The sequence below is a fragment of the Mycteria americana genome, chromosome 1 (assembly GCF_035582795.1).
Source record: "Mycteria americana isolate JAX WOST 10 ecotype Jacksonville Zoo and Gardens chromosome 1, USCA_MyAme_1.0, whole genome shotgun sequence".
NCBI lineage: Eukaryota > Metazoa > Chordata > Aves > Ciconiiformes > Ciconiidae > Mycteria > Mycteria americana.
In genome coordinates, this window is record NC_134365.1 from 78,320,741 (window position 1) to 78,343,689 (window position 22,949).

General features: G+C 41.1%; 1 protein-coding gene across 1 annotated transcript in view; it reads right to left on the bottom strand.

Annotated features, from left to right (window-relative positions):
* SHISAL1 (shisa like 1) overlaps nucleotides 1-21,049 on the bottom strand; it is an 84,711-nt gene extending 63,662 nt beyond the window's left edge. Inside the window, exon 1 of the mRNA XM_075491736.1 lies at nucleotides 20,891-21,049. The gene's annotated coding sequence lies outside the window, so the exon portion shown is untranslated. The remainder of the gene's footprint in view (nucleotides 1-20,890) is intronic.
* Nucleotides 21,050-22,949: the final 1,900 nt, after the last annotated feature.

The following is a 22,949-nucleotide window of genomic DNA, read 5'->3' on the forward strand; positions in this document are numbered from 1 at the left end:
AACAAGGGAAAAGCATCCCAATTATCCATCTTTTCTCCAGTCGGGCTTCCCATTGCACTAATAAGCTATTCGCTAGCAGGAAAGCAGTACTTCCAAGAAGACGACAGAAAAACAGAATAGGGAGCCAGCTGAGACATGCATGGTACATAAAAACACAAAACCCTTGAACATCGGGGCCTCCTACAGCACGTCTCCTGGCTATAAAGGTAGGTTTTCCAGCATGCAAGGAAGTTTCTGGCAAAGCATGAGCAGAGGTAGACAAAGGAAAACGTGTGTGTGTGTGTATTTAAGAGAGAGAATGCAATGCAAGAAGTCTAAAAGTAATTTGGTTTTACTACAAGCAGTTACATAGTGGGCACTACAACAAAAGCATTTCCACTATAATGGATCTATTAACCTGCCAACACTATACCACGGCACCTAATTAGCCTGCTACTTTTTTATCCACCTTGCATCATATTTCAATTTGCCTTTGTAGCTGGAGCATGAAAAACATTATGGAAAGGTTTGTTGTACCCTAAGAAAAAAAAAAATCATGAGCCTTAAGTATTTATATTATACCACATATATTTATGTCACCTATTTTTACTACTAAAAGCTAGACTAAAGATCCTTTGCTTTTAATAAAATTTATTATTAAAAATAAAAACTCTTTGTATATTCTGTATAATTCATTTCATTCTCATGCAAATGCATCACTCAGATTGTTCATTTGTATGAAGATAAATATGTTTATTCTTCCATTGGCTCAACGCTATGAGAAAATTAATGCACTCTAAAGCTACCCATAATATAAATAAAAAAAAAAAGAATACTTCAATCCTTCAGAACTTTCTTACTGGAAAAAGGTAGTCAGCTAATTAAAGAAAGCTGTTTTTCATCAGGAAAATCAGCAGTTTTAGAACATAAAGTAACTACTGGTGCAACATTAATATTTTCTCCACTGTTACAAACCTGATTCAATTTGAAAGTGTGCATACAGATAATTTCCATATATTTAAGTACGGTCTGCAGACAGCGCCTAACAGCCTCGAGTGGTACTCTATATTTTTCAGCTATGCACAGGCTAAAATCTGTCCAGTTGCTTCAGCACTCCATGACCAACTGACAGGTTAGGTCTCAAGTGTGATAATCAAGTATAACAGAAATATATAATAACCACTACAGTGTTGACATGTCATTGTAAGCACACATTCTCTCCCCTATACAAGTATAGTTCTGTCATAGTATTGCAATACATGAGTGTCAATGCAATCTGCTTTGTTCAGGGTTTGCAGAGTGAGAGCCAGATTGAAAAAATCAAAGATCCTACTTCTCTTAACGGACTTGGACCTTTTTGATGTCTCGCTCTTTTAAGAATAAGCTTTTTAAAGATAAAAATGATTCTGTCATTAATTACAAGCAGCATGACTTCTGTTCAAACACTAGGAAGTTTTACTTCTAGAGAACAAGTGATGTGAAAGTGCTTTCCACCCTGTTATTTAAAAGATTTCTGTAGCATTTTCGGACAATGTATTTTCAGGCATTCGTCTTAAGTGACAAGGAATATTCTTGGATATTAATATTCTTTTTCTTCTGAAGTATTTCTGAAGGGTTTTAAAATCTGACAGGTATATTCATACTGCCTTAACAAAAAGACTCCCCATTTGTGCGTAGCAGCTTGACTTTCACCCTTCGGATTTTGCGAAGGCATCACTATGCTAATCCTTTTGGTCACCAAGAAGGATTCTATATTGGAGAAAGTCAGAATACTTCATGTAAGTAACACGCGGGAGCAGAAATGGATGCCAAAGATTTGGAAACATTCTTGGTTCTAATTTAATAACAGAAAACTTGCCTCTAAAAGTTTATTGTTACATGTACTGTTTATTGTTCCATGTTTTGTTTATTGTTACATGTTACATTACAATGCAATGGAAATGCCATTTCAGGCTTTGTCCGCAGTTTTTTGGGCTAAAAATGATTGAAAATCAGAGTTACCTGGTTTTCTTAAATGATTACCACTTTGAGCAAGCCATAATGCTGGGAACTCGTATCTTCTTTTGAGCAGTGCCACACCTGCACCAATAATGCTGCTCAGGTGCCCAGAAGTCATACTGCAGCTGTTCCCTGTAATTTGCCAAAGCAGCAGACATACTGCCCTGCATGATATGTGGTGATATATGTGGTGATATGCGATATATGATATATACGATACGTGATATAGACATGATATGTGATATATACACAGATGCGATATATACAATATGTGATATATACACAATATATACTATATGAGATATATATGATATGTGATAGCTATTATATGAGATATGATATTATATGAGATATGATATCTAATGGGACCTTGTTTTTTTATAGATACTCATGAGGTTAGTCACGTTCCACCAGCGTAACCTCTCTGGAGTTTTTGTGTGTTCAAAGAAGGGCACAGAACAGGTTTAGAAAAACAGGAGTGAGTCAGAACCTTGTGCAGTCCTGAACCTTGAATGACGATCAAAGCAATGATTTTCACTGCCACAATGCACACTGCATGTTCAGTGTAATAAAAACTTTAAATATTGGTGAATTCATGAACGTGTTTCCACTTAATAGCTTGATCTTTTGGAATCTGCCTGAATTAAGCTATAAATCATAGTACATTGTTTCAAGCTGCTAAATGTGACAAGCCAGGTTTTCAAACCCACTAAAATATGTTCTAAAACCTATTCCAAAAGCCTTTTTACTGTCTTTCAGTAAAAATCACCTATTAAGTATGCTGAAACATAGTGTGTTACATAAATGGAAACAAGAAGCTAATATGAAATAGGATATTAATAAAAATGAAGAGTGAGAAGATGGACCAATGACTGAGAAAGCCTCTTAGCAACAAGGTTCAGGAATGAAAAGGATGCTGCACATATGAAGCAAGTTTATGCAAAACACAGGCTAGAGTCCAACTGAACAAGTAGCTACCTTCGGGTAATAAAAGCACATTTCTTTCAGGTGTTTAGGAAAATGTACTTAGTTAAAAACATTAGCACTCAGTCACTACTGGTAACTGGACTACCAGGTACGGGGAAAGTATTTTTGAACACTGTAATGGTTAAAAGAGTCTTCTGCCCTAAATACACTTTGAAACTAAAACCAGTTGTGCAGAATGAAAAGTCAAAGCCTGTTCCAATTCTTTTAAGAATCAATGCAGCTAAGGCCTTAAGTGAAAACAACAGGAAGAGTAGTATTTTTTATTTCCATAGCAATTGTCATATAATACTTCATCATTGAGCAATGTTTTAAGTTAAGTCACTTTACAAACTACCTGAAAAGAACAATTCCTTCAGCACTTGAAACACCGTCAGCTTTGTTACCCAGCATATCAGACCCAAATGACTCTGCTAACGTCTGCTTCATTTTAGCCCACATCTATTTAATTAGTACCATGCAACAGGCTCCCCAATCTCCCATCTCCAAAGAATTTAAATGTTAACAACTATGACCAACCAATGAGAACAAGCTACAGAATTTAAGACACTTAAAATCAATAAACAAAATACTAATTTATTTATTAGATTAACTAGCTAAACAATGCTGCACATACCTGTGAAGGGCCTTATTTGAAATTTCAGCCTTGCTATTGTCAGGCAGTAGTGAATACACAAGGCTTGGGTTTTCTGTGCGCTAGAGCTCTGTTGTCTCAGCTTGCTTTGCTTGTCCAAGATTAACTTCATCAAAAGGACGGCCTGAGTATTTATCCAATAATAGTTACTAAGAATAGAGGGATATTGGGAACAAGCCTTCTGCGTAAGCTTACATTATCTGAAGTAGGGACTCTACTGGCCCATGATGATGGATTGACTAGCTGTGATCATTGCTCTTGCTTCCCATCTCTAGACACAACCTTGTAAAGGGCCCAGCTCTTGTGGAAAAGACTGCTGTGTCCCATGCTTCATTTCTGAAATCAGGTGCAGAATGGTATTCCGGGAAGAAAAACAAAACAAAACAAACCACACCAAAATGCCACTAGAACAAGAAATCTGTTGTCTATTCAGTGCCTCTAGTAGAAGAGGGGTAAGTTAAAGGTCCCTAAGCAGAAATTCCCCTGGCAGATATTTAGACATTCCTGGGATACATCTCACCTATCTTTAAAAACTTTCTGCAGCATACAGATCTATACCTATACTCAGTTCAATGGAGAAGGAAGCACTTTCTGCATGCAAATCAATACAATCATCTCCATTTGGAAGATAAGGAATGTGCTGTTGACTCCACTGAATGACGAAAGGTGGAGAGAACTCCACCGTGCATGAATACAACCAGTTTAATGAATCACGTCCTATCTACTAGCACTGGGCACCAGCTAAGTGTGAGACAGTTTTAAGAAACCTTATTTCTGACAGCAGTTGATTGTCTTTTACTAAAATCCAGCAGAGAGGGCCAACTATGAAACATCATTAGAGATAAATGAGGAATACTGCACTGATGAGAGACCAGGCTGTAACTACAATATACAACAGGAACAGAGAAAGAGCACTGGAAGACGCAGACTTGAACTGTCTTAAGGAAATGAGGATGGGCGAAGCAAAGCAAATTCAAGTATACAGTGGACAACCACTATGCAAACTGCAAAGAACCCAAACTATTAGAAGCAAAAGAAATCTGTTACAGAAAGTTGCCCATGGACCTATAGTGAACTGATAGCAAGATAACTTCTTGCCATATGAAGAAGAGATGCAGTGACTACAAGGGGATTATGTCACTTAACCAAGAGCATGTAAGACCCAGAGCTTGCATAACATGAATGAGAACCATGTCAATAACACAATTCATTCAAAAGCATTCTATTTAACAGTTATGTACAGGGTTTTAAAAGAAGATAAGCAAGACTATCAGCCTGAAGGGGTTGTTTATGACTTTTGTATTTGGTCTAGAAAAGTTGGCATGGTTAGCCAAATCATGGTATCAAAACTTTAAAAAAAACCAAAACAAAACAAAACAACTTTATGGAAAGAAGTTAAACTGAGGTTCAAGAGTACTTTGTTTTCACAATGGGAGAATATAGAATAAAATGCTTAGGTAAATGAACTAAGAAAGGTACAACGCATAGCGATATAGTGGAGGAGGAATTACCCATGACTGAGTTTAACCACGTTACTCACTAGGCAAGCCATTCCCGTGCATGTAAAACTGCTAATGCAGGGTCCGAGGACAATGTTAACATGATACAGGAAGGGACAGAACAGAGCTCAAAAAGTTCAAGCACTCTGCAGTCAGTGCCTTAAGACACAGATTACAAGAGCAGTCTTTTGTCATATAGCTATGGGAATAACATGTAAAAGCAAAGAGTGAATGCACCTGCAGTATAAAAGAACGTAGAAGTTAGACATTGCCTGAGAAGAACCAATTAAATACATAAAAAGAGAATGAGGAGAAAAATCTGGAGAGACAAATTATTCCAGATATTTCCTATACCTTAAGCAGCCCAAGGTTATACCTAAAGCTGTTAGAAAAATAGAACACCTCTATGGTACCCCTTAAGGGAATGTATTCTGTAGATTACCTAGCAAGGAAGGTAACAAAAGGAAAATCATAGATATTTTGATGATATAAAAGGTTAATGCTGACAATGCTGATGCCTTAATCTAAATGAAATAGCAAAAGATCATGACTAGAGGGTCTAAACAGCTCTGGAAAGCTGGAAAGAACTAGAATTCACAGAGCAAATCAAAACAAAAAGGTAAATCCCCTCAAAATAAAAATAACGTTAATACCACATTTGGAAATAGAGGCACCTCAAACTGTTCAGGTGACCACAAGGATGCCACGATAAAGGGCTATTGCAAAAATAACTCAGTTTTCTTCAATATCTGATCTGAGCTGCTATTGTTTGCTGTTGATGTTCAACACTTGTTCTGTCTCCTTGAGATAAATTCATGTGAAGACGAGCTAGATAGTAGTCCCCTAAGTATTTTGTCTATGCACACTCTGCGTGACTCCACAATGAACCAAATTATTTTGCAACACCAATAACTGAAATTTGCTTTCCAAAAGAGGTAGTGATTACCATGCCCTAGCCAAGGTAAAGACACAGGGAGGGAAAAACCCTAAACATCTGGTGACTCACTGAAGACATTGCTAGTTTCCACATGGGCAAAACTTATGATTTATAGGGGAAGAAAGATTTGACGACCTTAAAGATTTTTCTTCTTGTTTTGTATTTTGTGAGGAGACACATCTTAAGACTGCCTTACAGAAGAAGCCCAAGTACTGCATCCCCGAGAACACATACTCTAGTTTTAAAGCAGTCTGAATAAGCATGGGGAATTCAGATCACTTTGAAGGTCCCTTCTCTCAGCACCAAGGAGTGTAGTTCCTACTGCTGACCAAATCACTGTATAGTGAGCAAAAACCAAGTACCAGTTCTGTCTCAGAAACTTCAAATCTGTTCAAGAAACATAGCATAAAGTCATAGTGGAGAACTGCTTCAGTGTTGCCAGTTGAGAAAAAACAAAAATCTACAAAACCACGATGACGACAGTGCACATATTCCATGAATGTTTCTGCTGTCCACTGACCTGAGTTGGTCAAGTACCTGACCACAGTGTCATCCTGCTATCAAGATGCTGTGTTTCTAAGTTAACAGATTTCTGGTGGAGACCAACCTTTATCTCTTTTTTGTTATTCCAGGTCTCTTTTCCTCCCCTTGTCAACTTATCTTCTGGAACCATGTGTTCTGTTCCTCCCGCTGCTGCCCTTGATCCTGAAAACTAGTAAGGCAGACCTTCCACATTCCTGCTGTCACTACTCCTCCATAACCTCACTTGTCTCTCAGGTTTTGCCCATTAAGTCCTTCAAAGACTCTGTGGCAAAAGGCAAAGAAATGCATAGGCTTAATAGGAGAATTTCTTGACCAAATTTATTTTAGAGAACTTGGGAGTTCCAATTCTACAAAACTATCACAAGCCCCGAGACATACATTCCCTTACATTGAACTGACTCCCTCTTCAAAGCATCCACAGCTTGGCAGAACACTTCCTTGCCTTCACCCAGGAATCATTCCAGTAGAATCCATCACTCATGATACTGAGTAATGATGGGGGGATAAAATAGCAAATGAAATTCACGTTGATAAATGCAAAGTAATGCAGGAAGGAAACTCCCTTCTCTCACTAGCTTTGCACAGTGGTGGGCTCCAACACTGGGTGGGCTACTGCATCTTAGAGAGATATGAAAGCTATAATAAAAAAATTTATGCATGTCAATTCTATGCAGATGGTGATTTAGTACTCAGTAGCAGTCAGAAAGCAGATAGGATTTCAGAAACTGCTGAGAAAAAAAAGGAACAAAAGAAAAACTCATTATATCATGGTACTAGTTCATGGTTTATCTACATCTCTAGAGCTGGAAAGGGCACAGGAGGGAATGAGAAGGATAGTTAAGAGGTGTAGAATGTTTTCTGTATGCAAGCATTTAAACAGACCAGGAAGATTCAGCTGGGAAGGAATCTCATAAAACTCTATAAAGATCTACAAGTGGCATTGACAAACTGAATAGGCAACAATCATGCATCACTTCTCATAATACAAGAATTACAGTATTATCAGATAGCCATCCTGAAACAAACAAAAGGAGGTGGTTTTTTCCACACAGCATGCAGTTTAAGTGGATTTTTTTAATGATAAAGGCCTACTTACATTTTTAAGAACAATTAAACAGATTTTATGGATAAAAACATCCACCAACAGCTATTAAACACAAAACTATGACCCCTAACACAGCAAGTACCTGTGATACAGGTACAGGTACAGAAAGTACCTGTGATGCAGATATGAGAGGGTATATCTGGGGAAATATGTTTGCCCCATACTTACATGATAAGATATCGAGCCCCGCCAGTATCAGAGACATGGCAGCAAGCTAGATGGATGCTTAACCTGACACAAAACATCCACTCTTACATCTTTTTTCTGTGTCATCTGCCCAATCCAAAAGAGCCACACCAAAGCCCAGTCTACTTGTCCTGTCCCCCATCTCTGCAGAATGCCTATACAAAAAACCAAAGCATTACTCTACAAGAACAGATGGCTTCCAAGTCACCTTTTGATGGCCTCAAAGACCACAGTTGTCTGAAACCTCTTGATACTAGAAGACATTCTCCAAGCTGTCTGAAAGCCTGCTGCTCGGCAAATACAAACTACCATAGCCTCAAGTTCTAATGTTCAGCTACAGGAACAAAAACTTGACAATTTGATACTTGTAACCCACCCTTCTCTGTGTCTTACTGAAGAGCTGACCCAGCTTTGGATCCTCTAAAACCACAGAATATAATGACATCACAACTAAGGGTCAGAGCATGCAACAGACCTCTTCAGACAGACTTTTACATCTTGAAAGCAGATTCCTGTTAAAGGACAAAGCCACCATACTGATGTGCAGTTATTATTGTGTATAGACAACTACTGTCTAGATATTCAACTTAAAATTGCTCTGGACCCTACAACAGGGTATACAGCAGGCAAAAGCTTCAGCAGACTCTTGTGAAGTGGTCAGTCTGCACGCTGCTTAGTTTTTGGCCTCTGTAGAATAAGGTCTTCAGAAAAAACAGACTTGTGCAGTCCTTAAGTTGTTTCTAGGAAAGCAGCTGATCCCTTTTGTTGTCATAATGAGACAAGAATAAGAATCTTCCCAGGGTTTTTTTTGGTAGGAATCTAATATTGTATAGATATTTATGCCTTACTTGTGTCCTGTTGGTCACCTGTGTTTTGAGTGTTTTACTTTCTATTGTGTTGTTCTTTATATGGTGAAAAATGATGAAGGGTTTGTGTCCTGGTGAACTTTGGTTTTGACCAAAAACTGATACAGCACACCACTAAGAAAACAGACCATGCAGAAGGAATTCTTTATTTTTTTGATTTTAAGTAGTACTTTACTACTTCTGTCTTAAAGCAGCATGTTCTTCAGACACTATTTCAACCTTCTAATGTGGGATGATCTACTGCTAACTACTCATATCATTACATTTTCAGAGATCCTTCACTCCCGTGACAGAACAAACTTCAGTATTGCTTAGGTGCTTGTTTATGTATTTTAAATCATTGACATTTCTGCTTAGTCTTGCTGGAAAGTCTGCATCCCTTTTACAGGGGAAGGAAGGCCAGAGAATCTGCCATCCTGATGAATTTCAGTTGCATCCATCATCACTTGAGCTTCGAAATTCAGGCTCTGTATTTGTTACATCATTATGTTTGGTTTTGTTATATCATTACATTTTTGTTAGCAGTAGCAAGCCATATAACACATAGTTTGCTTTATTGGGTCTGCTTTGCTACTAATATCTAGACAATTTAATTTAGGTGTCATCCTTCTAGAAATAAAATGTGAGATAATTCCACCCTATGACCCAACAGATATCTATCAAAAAAATATTTTTACATTTCGCATTAACAGCACTTTTTGAAACTGGCTAAAAAAAAGTTTGTGATTCTATGATAAGTACAGCCAGTATGGGCTTAAGAATTGAAGATACCAAGTTCATTGAGGATCATGTCTTAGCTTTGTTTTCAAGAAACGGACGTAGGTAATTTACTCCCTTAAAACAAGCTTTGGGGTTTTTTTTATTGGTTTCCTAAACTCTTCAAACTCTGTGAATCTCTGGCTTTTCAACCATGGAAAATGCTCTTGTGCAAGAAGACAGGACTTCTCTTCCAGGAAAGAGGACTTGCAATGACGATGACTCTGGAAACAAACTGATCATATCATGTGCTTAGCATCTCAATTTACAGGAAAACCCATGTTCTTTTGGGGAGCCGCTCTGTGCCAGATATAAATTCTCCAATAAGGCTATGCAACTGACTGATATTTTTTGTTGTTTTGGCAGCTGAATTGGAAAAAATTAGAAAATGCGTTCATGTTTAAATGGGATAAACATTTGTTTCATTTTAATGTTTGAAAGTAAAACACCAGAACATTTACTTCATACCAGACAGAAAGGAAAAGGAAAGGAAAAAGCAAAGGAAATAGGGATTAGGCTCATGAAACAGGAAAAGGATTTTCCTGGTTCTGATCAGTATTGCACGAAACAAAACCACTGCCACTGTTCCTAGTACCATTTCCTATGCAAGATATGAAGAGGAAGAAGGCACAACAAATATTTTTTGAGATAGAAGTCTGACAAATTTTGAAAGTTTGTAGGCAGCTGCTGAACACCCAAGCTTTATTAGCCCAGGCCACGCCATCAATATACTGCAAAACACAGTCGGTCCTGTCTTTGGTAATTAAAATAAGAGTTCCATTACTCTCCACTATGTGCCTGCCTAAGCCCACCTAAAGAGGGATACATGACTGATAAGGCAGACAGAACAGAAAAGGAAGACCAAGTTCAAAAACTAAAGGAAGAGAAATCTCAGCTTTGATCGTGCAAAATGACAGTTTCATTTACATTGTTTATTTTATACAGGGCTTTTAATTGTTTGTTGTAATATATTATGCAGAAGGTTGCAAAAACAATGCTTGCTTTTAAAGCCTAATTATCAAAACAGACACCAATATAAACACATCCTGCTTAAGAAACATGCTGACTTCCTTGAGAATATTGCTCCTCTTATCTTTCCTTACAAAGCAGCTAGCACCAAGAGTCTTGACTAGGGCTTACTGTGAGACAGACACAGTACAAGGTGCTTCTGAAAAGCATGCCTATGTTGTTGGAGCTCTTGCTTGATGTTTTAAGGTTGGACTGTAATTACCATTGATTTAAGACTATTGGCTTAAATTTCATACTTCAGAGAGGAATAAAAGAAAAGAGAAAAATAATCTCTTAAATGTTTAAAACTCTGAAGCCTTGTGAACATGTTTATTCCATATTTCATTTCCAACACTGCAGTAAGTTTAGAAAGATATTACTGATGTTCAATAGGTAAAGTATTAAATTTCATTCTTATCAGTTCTCAATCATTTGGACTCATGTTCATGCTACTGCAGATCTTCCACTGCAGTCCAAACTCAGAAGATTTAGGGAGAAGCTAGGTGGAGTTGCAAAATAGTTAGAAGGGTTACAAAATCTGGACCAAAATTTGCTATAAGCATTAACCTTGTTGCACCCCTCATAGTATCGCTGAGAGATTAGACCAATTACAAAAGCATAAAATGAACACACATTATGCAAATTAATTTTAATGAGAGCTATGCATGTATGCCTATGTGTGTGCATGTGGATGCATATTGATTTCTCTTAAGTATAATAGATTCTAGGAAAAAAAATGGAAGCAGTCTTTGGACTATGGCCTCAGGGTTTAAGTGACTAATGATGGACGAACTTTCCCTGCTATGAATATGTTACTATGAGAAAGAAGATAGAGACTGTCTAACAAAGACAATTAATGGACTGAACAGCTCTCTGCTAAGAATGACCCAAAAGTGTGGGAAGCTAACGATAAAGAGTAGAAAGGCAAAGAAGTATTATTACTGCCAATTCCCTTCCTCATAAATTTCACATTGTTATATTTAGATTACTGGCCAGGAGTGCATCCTGATTCCTGCAGAGGGGACTCAGCAAGGGCTTGCTTTCACAATAGCATCCCTCAGACGCATGGGGCTTGACCCTGCTTCCATTCAAATAAACAGGAATTTGCCCATGGACTTATAAAAGTAGGTTGCATGTCTTGAAAACAGTTATTTCATATTAAAGAAATATTTGAGCCCTGTTCAGTAACTCTTCACCTGTGCTCTTCTACTCTGAAATAAAGGTGAATTGTTTCTTTGTTGCAAGACAGGCTTTAATTTTTAAATACAGTTCTATGCATGAGGCTCCTAAAAAGTAATTATCAGCAATGTATGATGTGAGCTGGTTGCTTATGTAAAATTATTTCAAGGGAGCTGCTTTTGACTGACACTAGTCAAGAGATGAACAGTGAAGCTCACCCTGAGTGAAAAGGAAGGGAACAGAAATGGGAGGAAGTTAAGAGCAACTGAGCCTGATCTTTGCAGCAAAGATGCTGACCGCATAGTAATTCGTACACTCTGCTGCTCTTCTAGCAATAGAACAACTTTAAGACTGTCACAAATCACAGGTGAGAAGCAGAAGAGCACCAAGCCCACAGGACCCTTTCCATGTGCTGCCAGTCCTTGAGGGGCTATGGGACAGGATGTGGCTCAGTAACCATTGCGCTGGCCAATGCCCCTAAACTAGAGCGATCCCTCTGCGGACGGTTACTCGGCTACTGAGTTACTTCACATAGGAATTCACAGATTTGCCCAAACACAGACGAGAGAGGCTGCAACACAAAGTAATAATTAACAGTCTCCAACTTGTGTGTATAGAGTCTCCTTGCATAGTTGGCTTCAGTGATTGTTTATTTTCTGGCTAGAGTTCAGGTTTCTAAATCCCTGCCAATAGTATTTCTAAAAATGAAAATTCAGCAATATCTTAATCAAGGAAATGCTGCCATGTCACAGCGCTTTACAACAGGATCACAATAAATTACTCTTAAAACTCTACACAATCAAAAAAGATAACAAGCATGATCATATTGAACTTGCTTCATAAAAATGGTTTCAGTATTGAGAACAGCCACTCACTGATTTCTCTCATGACTTTTCAATTCTAGCCCAATCTGTCAGTGAGCAACTCTTCCAAGAAGCCAGATATGCAGCCAGTGTTTTATTCAGGTCAGGGCTCCTGCACCACATATCTATAAGGGGAATTTAACTGCTGGTATAACTGACAATATGACATTTAGAAGAATGAAAGTCTTAATTTTTTTTTCCCCCCACAAAATAGCAATGAAGACCATCCTGTGAAGATGTTGTTCAGTTTCCATTCACACATGCTTGACATTTCCCTCGTTTTGGATAGAGTCAAGTCCTTCATGACTATAAAAGTTTGGGCTGACACTGTTTCTGGCTATAGTCTTATGTTGTCTTTTACAGCTTTCAAGTAAATCAGTCAAACAGCTTTGTATTCAAGTTCTGCATTTTGGGATATTTTGTACCTTTAGAAATAGAAATATTTTGTATCTTTAGAATAGAAAGTTTGGTCTATTATCTTGGCAAAACAAAACATTTGGTCTATTATCTTGGCAGCTTTCTATTCAAATGACATGCCATGGTTATACTGAAAAAAACAAGACAGGAACAAAGAACCCAACCTTAACTGTGTAAGACAATGCCAGTGCTCTGGATCTTAATACATATTGAACATTCATATTTCGCATTCAAGATAAAGTGTCTGAAGCGGACACAATTTCCTTGGAAAAATTTACCTCTGTAGAATTTTGCCTATGTTTCTGAATGTTAAAATATGAATTACCTGGGAAGTGACATAATGGGAAAACATTGCAGCCACATGCTTTGCAAGACAGCGGGGTTTGGTTTTTGGTTTTTTTTGGTTTTTTTTTTTTGGTTTTTTTTTTACAAGCATAAGAATCATTGGGCAGGGGAATAGGTGATGAAGAATTTAATAAATGTTGATGCTGTTAGGACACTACAGGGGAAACAATGCAGTCTCCCAAATGTTCACCATGAAAACAAACCAGTCCAAGATGGGAGATGACCATGCTTCACCTGGTAATCAGAGAAAATGGTATTCTGACTACCACAAGCTGAAAATTGTGTGAAAAAGCAGCCCTGGAGCTCTCATGTTTAAGAATGCAATGCAAATGGCAAATGCACAATCTGTATGACTCAAGTGACTACCTTCCCACCACTTCCTTGCACCTTGACAGCTTTATTTGGACAGAACAGTGGCTTTCTAGTGGCAAAATTAATGGAATACAGGGATTTTGGAAAGCAAGCAAGGAACTGCAGATATCTATGAGCTACATTTTGGAACCCCCTACCTCCAACAGGCTCTAGGTACTTCATTTCAACCCCTCTTAAAGAAAAAGCCTGTAACTGAAAAGGTTCCTCTGTTAAGTAAAACATAGGAATGTCAGTAAGGGTAAGATGAGGGGTGGAGAGGGGGGAGAAAAAATTAAAACCCAAAAGAAAGAGGAAAAAAAAAAGTTTTAGTTAGGAACCGGTCTGACTAAAGTATAACAACTCAAAGCAGCAGAATTGCAGTCCAAACCTTTCCTTGGTAACTTCCAACAGTCTCCACATCAGTGTGGGAAAGGGCCTTTTGCTTCTTCAGGTAAATTGAAATCCCACTGCCTTTTTTGCTTGACATAGTAAATCCTTTGTGTAACAGCTATTATGTCACACTTCACTGCTTCTAGAATTCCATTCCTGATATAATCTAAGGGGCCTGAATAGTGTCCATTAGAATAAGTACATTTTATCAGTAATATGATCAAGCCTCAATTGTTTCTCTGGACAGAATGAGAGCTGGTAATCCTCCACAGTCCTGCCAGGAATGCCCTGAGATTTGTTGTTTGCAGTGCTTGGTCTGCAAGCATGTTACTGTTAAGAGCTTTGAAGCCTAGAACAATGCTTGATGTTTTGTGTAATGTTATAGTCTGGTTCTTTATTAGGAAGTTTCTTTCTAGCTACTGAAGTATGTTTAGGAACACATCTTGTTCCTATGGAAAGCAGGGAGAATTCTGCCCTTCACTCCAAATAGAGCAGGAACAGGCTCCCTGCCTGCAACATCAGACATCCCAGCATAAAGGGACAAAATTGGGTGGGCCTGCTAAGCTTCACTAGTGTGAAAAGGTCAGCCTACAAATCAAGAGACTCAAAAGGAGAAGCATGCAGGCTGTTGCTGGGACTGCTACACATGCAGAGGCGAGGTCTCTCCCTGCTTATCCGCAGGGAATATCAGAAATCTGCACCTTGGCTTCCACTCTGCATAAGACAGCCAGGCAGACCTGTCAACTGCTGTGCTCAGAGTGTATCTCCTGCAAGTGAAACAGCCTAGGCAAGCCAGTCCTACCACAAAAGCAATGCTATATTATGCCAGCTGAAGAGAAAAGGCCGTTCAGAAGCAGCATCTAACAGTTGAGATGCCACCTGAACTCACGTAAGTACTCCGTGGGTCCTCTCTGGAAGCATTATATATTGACAGAGGGTACCGAGCTGTAAGTAGGGAACATGCTATCTGTTCTTCCTGCTGTGCATTGGTTTCTTGGGGGTGGGGGTGTTCCTTCTTTACATTTTGGTGAGCGGTATATGTGCATCTGGGGTATCAATCAAAGCAGAAATCTATCATCTGTCCTACAAACTGCTAGCAGATAAATTTGCCTACATTTTTCCAGTTATCAGAAAGAACAGGAAACAAGAAATATTTTTTTCCTCCAGTGCTTTAAATCTGAACTGTTCCAAAGGCTGCACTATGCTGTTCTTAGATTTGCAAGGATTGTCCTCAGAGCAGAGGCTTCTGAAGACTACTAGATATTATCCAGATGCCAGAACAAAGATACAATATGGCAAAGACAAACAGTTTGCCACGTGTTTTTCGCCTCTATCTCTAGACACTAGTCAGCTTCTTTGAATCAGAATTACACCACTGATATTTCCCATCACCAGTGGATGAACTCTTTACAATCGAGGCAAAGGCACAGAGATAATGAAGACTTCATACTGCAGAATCTATAGAGGCCAGCAAACAGCTCTGTCTTTGTTTTCATGGCCTTTGAAACTAATCCTTTTGTTTAGTGTTTCTGAAGCAGTAAGGCAGTCTGGTCTGTTCGCTCTCAGATTTGATCTACTCTAACATCTGTGATTTGGCTTCTGCTCTTACTGGACTTCCGGTGACAATTAACACCACTAACTATTACTACCCAATTCACCAGTATCTGGATAACTCTTTTGTAATGCCTGTCTTCACCGAGTGCCATATTTTGTCCTGAATTTTTAAGTCCTTATAAAAACTTTCATGCATTCTATTCCTTCATGCAGGAGGCCACACCATGTTCAGTGGGACTCTGCGAGAAGGAAGATTTACTTTGCTCTTCAGACTTCCTATATTCTATATTGCAGTGATGCACAAATCACTGCAACAATATGCAGAGCTCTACAACTACTGAAGTTCATTATTGGTTTGAGCAATAAAAAGATTTGGAAGTAACTTGAATTTGGAAGTAACTTGAGCTGATGTCTCTTTTCATCTATTTTGTAAATAGAAAACACACCCAGGTCCAAAACTTCCAAAGTGACTAGAGGGTTTCTGCATGTCAACTTGCAGGTGTGCAACATTAGGCATTTTAGAGACTTGGGAGAGGTTCTGTTCCAGAATACATTTTTTAAAAAACAGATTTATTTGGGTTGTTTCAAATTTGGCCATTAAAGGTCTAAGTCATTTTGAAATCATTGTACACAGTTCATTAAAAACATGGCAAGTAAATGAAAGGTCAGAAAGGAGCTTTTCTTCATCTTCATATTTAAGAGATTTCATCTTTAAGAAGAATAAAATGACCGAAACAGAAGAGTTTTACTTTACCTTCCACTGGTATGCGAAAATATATTCTTTGTTTTATCTTAATTTTGCCAGCTAAATTCTGATGAAAGACAGAAGTAAATCTACCATATATAGCAGAAAAGCGATCACTTTAGAAGTCAGTTTTTCATCTGTAAACGTTTCGTAGGAAATAACTCTGCCTCAATCTAAAAGCCTTGTTTATCAGAAAGCATCAGTATCTATTAGCATAGCGATTTTGAAAAATAAGACCAAACAAAAAACCATAGCTGAACCAAGTACATCATATTTTGAAATGTAAACATTTTATAGTAGTTTATGAAGAACATAATTAAGCTCCCAACTTGAATAATACAGAAACAGCTCTCATACCTTCCTAACGTCATTACACACTCCTGTCAAATGAAGCCGTGTGTTTTATAAGCTCAAAAAGCATACTTGGAAACTCATCTGCCTTCCTGCCTCCCAGAAACACTGGAAAAGGAAAAAAAAAAAAAAAAGAAAAATTAAGATTCTACTTTGGATCTTTAGTGCTGGTTTCTGCCCTTGATAAGCCCCTTGCTGCCAATATGCGTATTTTAAATTCATGATTGCCTTATTTTTACATCCAGTCAACTAGTACATTCAAACTGAGAGCAAACATAGGTGTTCAGGAAAAGCAGGAATGAGCCATTATTTACTGTCTAATCCTTGGAGGATAGATCTGTGAACTTTTTCTCTGAAAGCTGTTTTCTTCAAAAGGCATTTTAAGGAACTAGCACTAGAAGCAATTCCTCCACTACATCTTCACACTGATCTGCAACAATCTTACTGCCTCTCAGACAGTAACTAGTGATCATGCAAAGACCATGGTGACCGATACAAGAAAAATATTGGCTATGATTACTTGTTATTGTACTGCAGTAACATTTTGCTACTCCAACAGAGAACTGTCTGGGCACAATATATGCCCATAACAAAACTACACTGAAGATCCTATGCTCCAAATAAGCAAGACTGAATGATAAATAGGGGGAGGATGACTAGGGAAAAGATGAAATAGAGGGGTAAAATGACTTGATCAGAGTAGATCAGTTAGAGAGAAAGGAGCTCAACCACCTCCACTAAATACTGCTCCAGTACCTTATTCACCAGACCAGTTGAGGGACTTCTAACACCAGAGAAACAAAAAATACTAAGTTTATTTCCACATACCAGCAAAGTTTAAGCAATATGCAGATTGAGCAATATATAGCTTGAATATGAACACCGCTAGAAGCATTTTTGTTTATGAAAACCAGTGTACATTATATCCAACTTACTTTGGTACAAATACTGAGTAAAATACAATATAAACATCATTATCCATACCTACGGATTTAGCTTTCACATGTATGTACTTTTTTTTCCACTCCCTCAAACAGAACACCTTTATTAGTGACAGGTCATATACTCAGATGTCTTCTTACAATCTTAAGTGAGTATTGTTCTGAAAAATAACTATAGAAGTAATACAGGCTTCTTACGAATTATCTTTCTTGCTGCCCTGTTATCAGTCTTAAAAAATAAAATGAACATTTTTTTTTTCCTCTCACGGCAACTAGGGTCTGAGAATTGAACTGGAATATCTGTTGTTCTTACTCTCACCAGTAACAAGACTGAGCTTTGCAGAGGGTGTAAAGCACAGAGTAAAACCTAGATCACTTTCTGTCTACCTGTATTGGCTGTGCAGCACTAAGTAGTAAAAATTTAACAGTTCAGTATGGAAATTTAAGTCAGTGCCATCCAAAGGAGACGAGATGCTAACTAAGATGTCATTTATTTTTCTTTCTTTGTCTTCATGGGATTGTCATAAAATTACTTCACTGGTAACTAAGGGCTAGTAACGGTCAGACGGTCCTCAACTCCCAAGAAATATTTTCAGATAGATGTCTCACTACTAAGCTGCTAAAAAACAATACAAAAGCCAAGGTCACAGGCCTTGATTCTTTGGAATATTTAAGTAAAAGCTTGACGCGTGATTTGCCTACTGATATTAGAGAACACTAATGCATTTGGAATGAGGCATATGGAATGAGCACTTTGCTGAACTGAGCTGAGCTGGGGATAGACTCTTCCTCACAGTACGAAAGAGATACTTATTTTGAATAGATATGGTTTATTCACTTAAAAGGAGCATTTCAAGAAAGAAGAAAAATATACGCTTCTTACTGAAGTTCCTGTACTATTATAACTTACTACTCCTGTCACCTAAAATGGTCACAACTGAACATCTCCCAGGCAGTTTTTTGGTTTAGAACTGTATATTCTAAAATATTTCTTACACACTCCCAATGATTCTCAGCAGAACACTACATATTAAAATGTTTATTGGAAAACGATGAAAAATGGTAGAACAGGTTCAGATGTTTAACTTGACATATAGTTAAGTTAAAAGTGCATGCTTGCTTGCTCTCTCTCTTTCTCAAAAAAAGCATTTAAGTCCCTCTCAGGTTGCGATGCTAAGGAAAGTGATCAAGACTGGCATTCAATTTTACAGTCTTTTCTTTCTTTACTATTGCATCTTCTTGCTCGATGTATACTCTTTGAGATAGTAGATATTCCTACAAATTTAAGACTGCTAAAGACTCTCCTTTTTACCTGACTGTGATGAAGTTAACCTAGGAAAGCAGTGACTGGTATTTAGCATAAATGGGATTAGAGTCACTGATTTCAGCTGGATGATAGCAGTACACATCTTTTGAAGAGCTAACAAGACTGTGCTATGTTAAATAAAGACTGAAGTTAAAAAGGGGGATTTTCACCAACATCATTAGGGAAAAGGGATGTATAAGGTACCTTTACTGCTCATAACAGAAAACAATATATTTAGTTTTAACAGTACTCCATCTTAGAATAAATATTTTGCTTGATTAGAGCACTTCACAGGTACAAGCGGGCAACATTTCCTTTTGTTGAGACACGGTGGGATATAAAGAAGTTAAGAGACCTGTCAAGGTCACACCACCAGAAGGTGACAAAGTTACACAATAAGTCACTCCTGATTCCCAGCTCTGCTGTAGCAATAAAACTACAGAGACTGCAATACAATGCCTCTCAAAGGGTTCTGTGCTACTAAATGATACACAAACAAAAAGATAACAAGCATCACACTCTTCAGCACTAACACGTCTAAGGAGTAGTCTGAACAACCGACAAGTCAAACCATATCTTAGTCTGAGCTTTACAGCTAAAGGAGATGAGGCAGTAAAACAAGTACCAAGAAATCTTGTATAACTCACACACTTGCTTAGTCCCATCCATATATCATTAACCAAGGCTGGGGAAATAACTGAGCGTTAGAGGAAGGCTGAATAGTGGCCACAGCATCACGCAGGTTTTATTTGCTTGTTTTTCTCCTCAGTGACAAAACACGATACTAGTACGAATAAGCTTCATGAAAAGAAAAAAAAATTAAATCGGGCAAACAGATAACCCCGAAGACTCAGAGGGGTCCTGTTGTCATGGAAACAAGTCACCACTAATGAGCTTTCTAAGACATGAGTGATTAATACCCGAGTCCTGTAAATAAATATTGATTCAAAACCCAAACACACACATAATAAACCTACTGCCAGCAGCCTAGATAATGGGCAAACAAACAAGATAGCCATCCCGCAGCTTGCGCTCTCCACCGGGTCCCTGAGCCGGGCTGTTTACATACCGCCTCGGCTCCCTTTCACACCGGGAGGCACACAAAGTTTCCGAAACGCGAGCTGCCGGCGTGCTGCGCAGGGGAAAGGCGGCGGCCGCCCAGCCCAACGCGGGCCGGGCCGGGCCGGGCCGGGCCGGGCCAGCGCCGCTGCTCCGCTCCCGGCCGGCGAGGCCGCAGCAGCGCTGCCAGGAACCGGGGCACGGCGCCCGCAGGTCTCCTCTTAGGTAGCGCCCGGGAGCGAAGAGAGAAGCGCGATCCGCGACCCCCCCCCGCCCTCCACAAGCCCCGCACGAACCAACCCCTAACCTTGCGCTAAGTCGCTCTCGGGGCACAGCCACTTTTCCCAATAGTTGCGCGGCGAAGCCCCGAAGGAAAACTCGCCGCTGACGCGGGGCCGGGGGCAGCAGCGGGGGCCGGGCGGCGGCACCGCCGACCTCAGGGAGCAGAGCGCGGTGCTTCAGCCCACGAGCCGGGGGACGAGGCGCCGGTGCTCAGGAGCCGCCACCTCCTTCCCCATCTCCCGGCTCTGCGGCTGCCCCGTCCTCTCCTGTCCCCGCCTGCTTCCCCACCTTCTCTTTTCCTCCCCCCGCCTCCGCTCCAACCAGCTGCTCTCCCTCCACCTGGGGCCGGCTCTCCAGGTGCCTCCCTCCTCCCACGCGCGTCCCCTCCACAACAGATAAAGCACAGGAGCGGGCGCGCCACCTCTCCCCACGCCAGGTGCCGGCTCCGCTGTCCCGCACGCAAACTTCCCCGCCCAGGCACCCGGCGCTCCTTTCCTGCCGCGGGCGGCGGCGGGGCACGGAGCGGGCTGCTCGGCTCGGCTGGGGATATCGCTGCACGGAGCCTTGCCCCGGCTCGGGGAAGGGCAGAGCCGCCCGGAGGTAGCCACTCACCTCAGGAAAGCCCGGCAGCGTCCTCCGGGGGTGGGGGCTAAGAGGCAGCGCCGGCGGCCGCCGCGGCATCCCCGATGGAGGTGAAGCCTAGCGGGTGCGCAGGGCGCAGCCCATGCCCTCCTCCTCCTCCTGAGGAGAGACGCGCCGCTCGGCCGCTGCCGGCACTGGCCGCCCCGCCGAGGAGCCGGGCCGCCGCGGCGCCTGTGCGGTTCGCCGCGGCCGCCCCCCTGCGGGAGGGAGCGCGTTGAGGGGGAAGAGAGGGAGGGGGGGAACTCGCGGGTCAGGTGCGGCCGGAGCGGGGGGCGTGTGGTGCCGCTCTCCGGTGCCCGCGGCGCGGCGTTCCCTAGTGAAGTTGGTCTCTGTCGCTAGCGAGCGGGCGGCTCGGCCCCTCTCACGGGGACCAGGCGGCGAGGTGCGGCCGCTCCCCTGCGCCGAGCTCGCCCCGCCCGGGGCCCTGCCCGGCTCCTAACGGCCAGCGCGCGGGGGTAACGGCCGGAGCCCGCTCCACACACCCCGCCACCCCCACCCCCGCTCGTTACGAGGGCGCCGGGGATTAAGTGTACTTTGAATTTTAAGAGCATTACATTAATGAATAGTGATTCGGTGATTTTAAATTGCTCTGGGAGCATTCGGCAGCCTGTTAAGAAGCAATCCTCCCCGGGGACGTTTTAATCGGAGGGATCAAGGCCCGGGCGCCGCGTCCTCCAGCGGCTCTGGCGCGGCTTGCCCGCTCGGGGGCCGGGAGAGCCTCAGCAAAAAGTCCGCCTGCTTCGGATTCCTTAAGGAAATGCATTATAAGAGAGTTGCCGGGCCAGGGCTGGCATGCTTCCGAGGCGGTTGCCTTGCCCTCCGCACCTGTGCGTCCGTCCGTCTGTCTGTCCCGGCCGGAGCGAGGACGCGGCGGCTGTGGTGAAGGCCGTGTGCGTTTGCACGGGTGCCAGCGAGCAGCCGTGGGCGCCGGTACACGGCACGGCAAGCGCAAGGGGAGCGTGCTACGAGGATGTGTGAAGGCACTGGCACGGCATCTCCTAGGAGCAGCGTGACGCAAGCACCAGCCTGGTACCGCTGCTGGCAAGCCCCAGCCCTGCTTAGTAACAGCGTAAGAGTTTTGAGTCCTACGTCTCACTACGAATTAAAATAGCCGAGGCTAGACAGGGTCTGTCTGTTCAGCAAGAGGTTAGGCACGGGAGTAAGTGCGCATTTTAGAGCAGTCGAAGCCGGATTTTTTTTTACGGTGTGACTCCAGCAGATGCAGACATGCACAGGCAGAGCGATGTCAGCCCTCCCGGCTCTGCGCTGAGGGGCGATTCAAAAGCACGTCTGCACACCCAGTACACCCTTGCTGCTGCAACAGCAGAACCTGCCCCTCTAAGACAAAGACTAAAGCAGCTCTGGGAGAGGAAGAGGAAGGTGTACACTGATTTACAGGCTCACTTTTCTAGAAATGGCTAAAGATTCCTCTTTTCTCCCTCCCTCGTCTTGCACCACAGCTCCATAGTCCAACAGGTGGTTGTGACCTCAGAGGAGGAGACTCATCTAAACCATTGTCTATAAATTCTCTCTCCTATGAATTCAAATTATAATAAAAAATATTTTTCATTTACATTTTAATGTGTAAATCATGCAAAGCAGGGAGCTCCACAGATGCTGTTGCAAGCGTGATGACTCATGCCCACCACATGTACATTATTTACTGTTTGGGGTTGGAGCTATGTCTGAATTAGGCTGCTTGATAACATAATCTGGATGTTCTAAACTGCTTCCCTATAATTACGATCTGGAGGAAGTAAAGCATCATTTCTTAAACCTAGTCTCTCTCCCTGACATGTTTTAATTCATAGTCTTGTGTGAAACTACATGTTTTGAATATTCAAGTGGGTGAAGTGCACTTTCTGCACAGGTGTTGCACATGGAAAGGAGCTATTGCAGATGTACTTCTCAGATCAGGCAAGAATATAAACTATGGCTTTCTTCACATTAGCAAATTTAGTCAGTTGTTTAAAAACTGTAGAGGTGAATGATTTCAAACAGAAATCAAGGTCTCCTGTCAGCTTGTGTC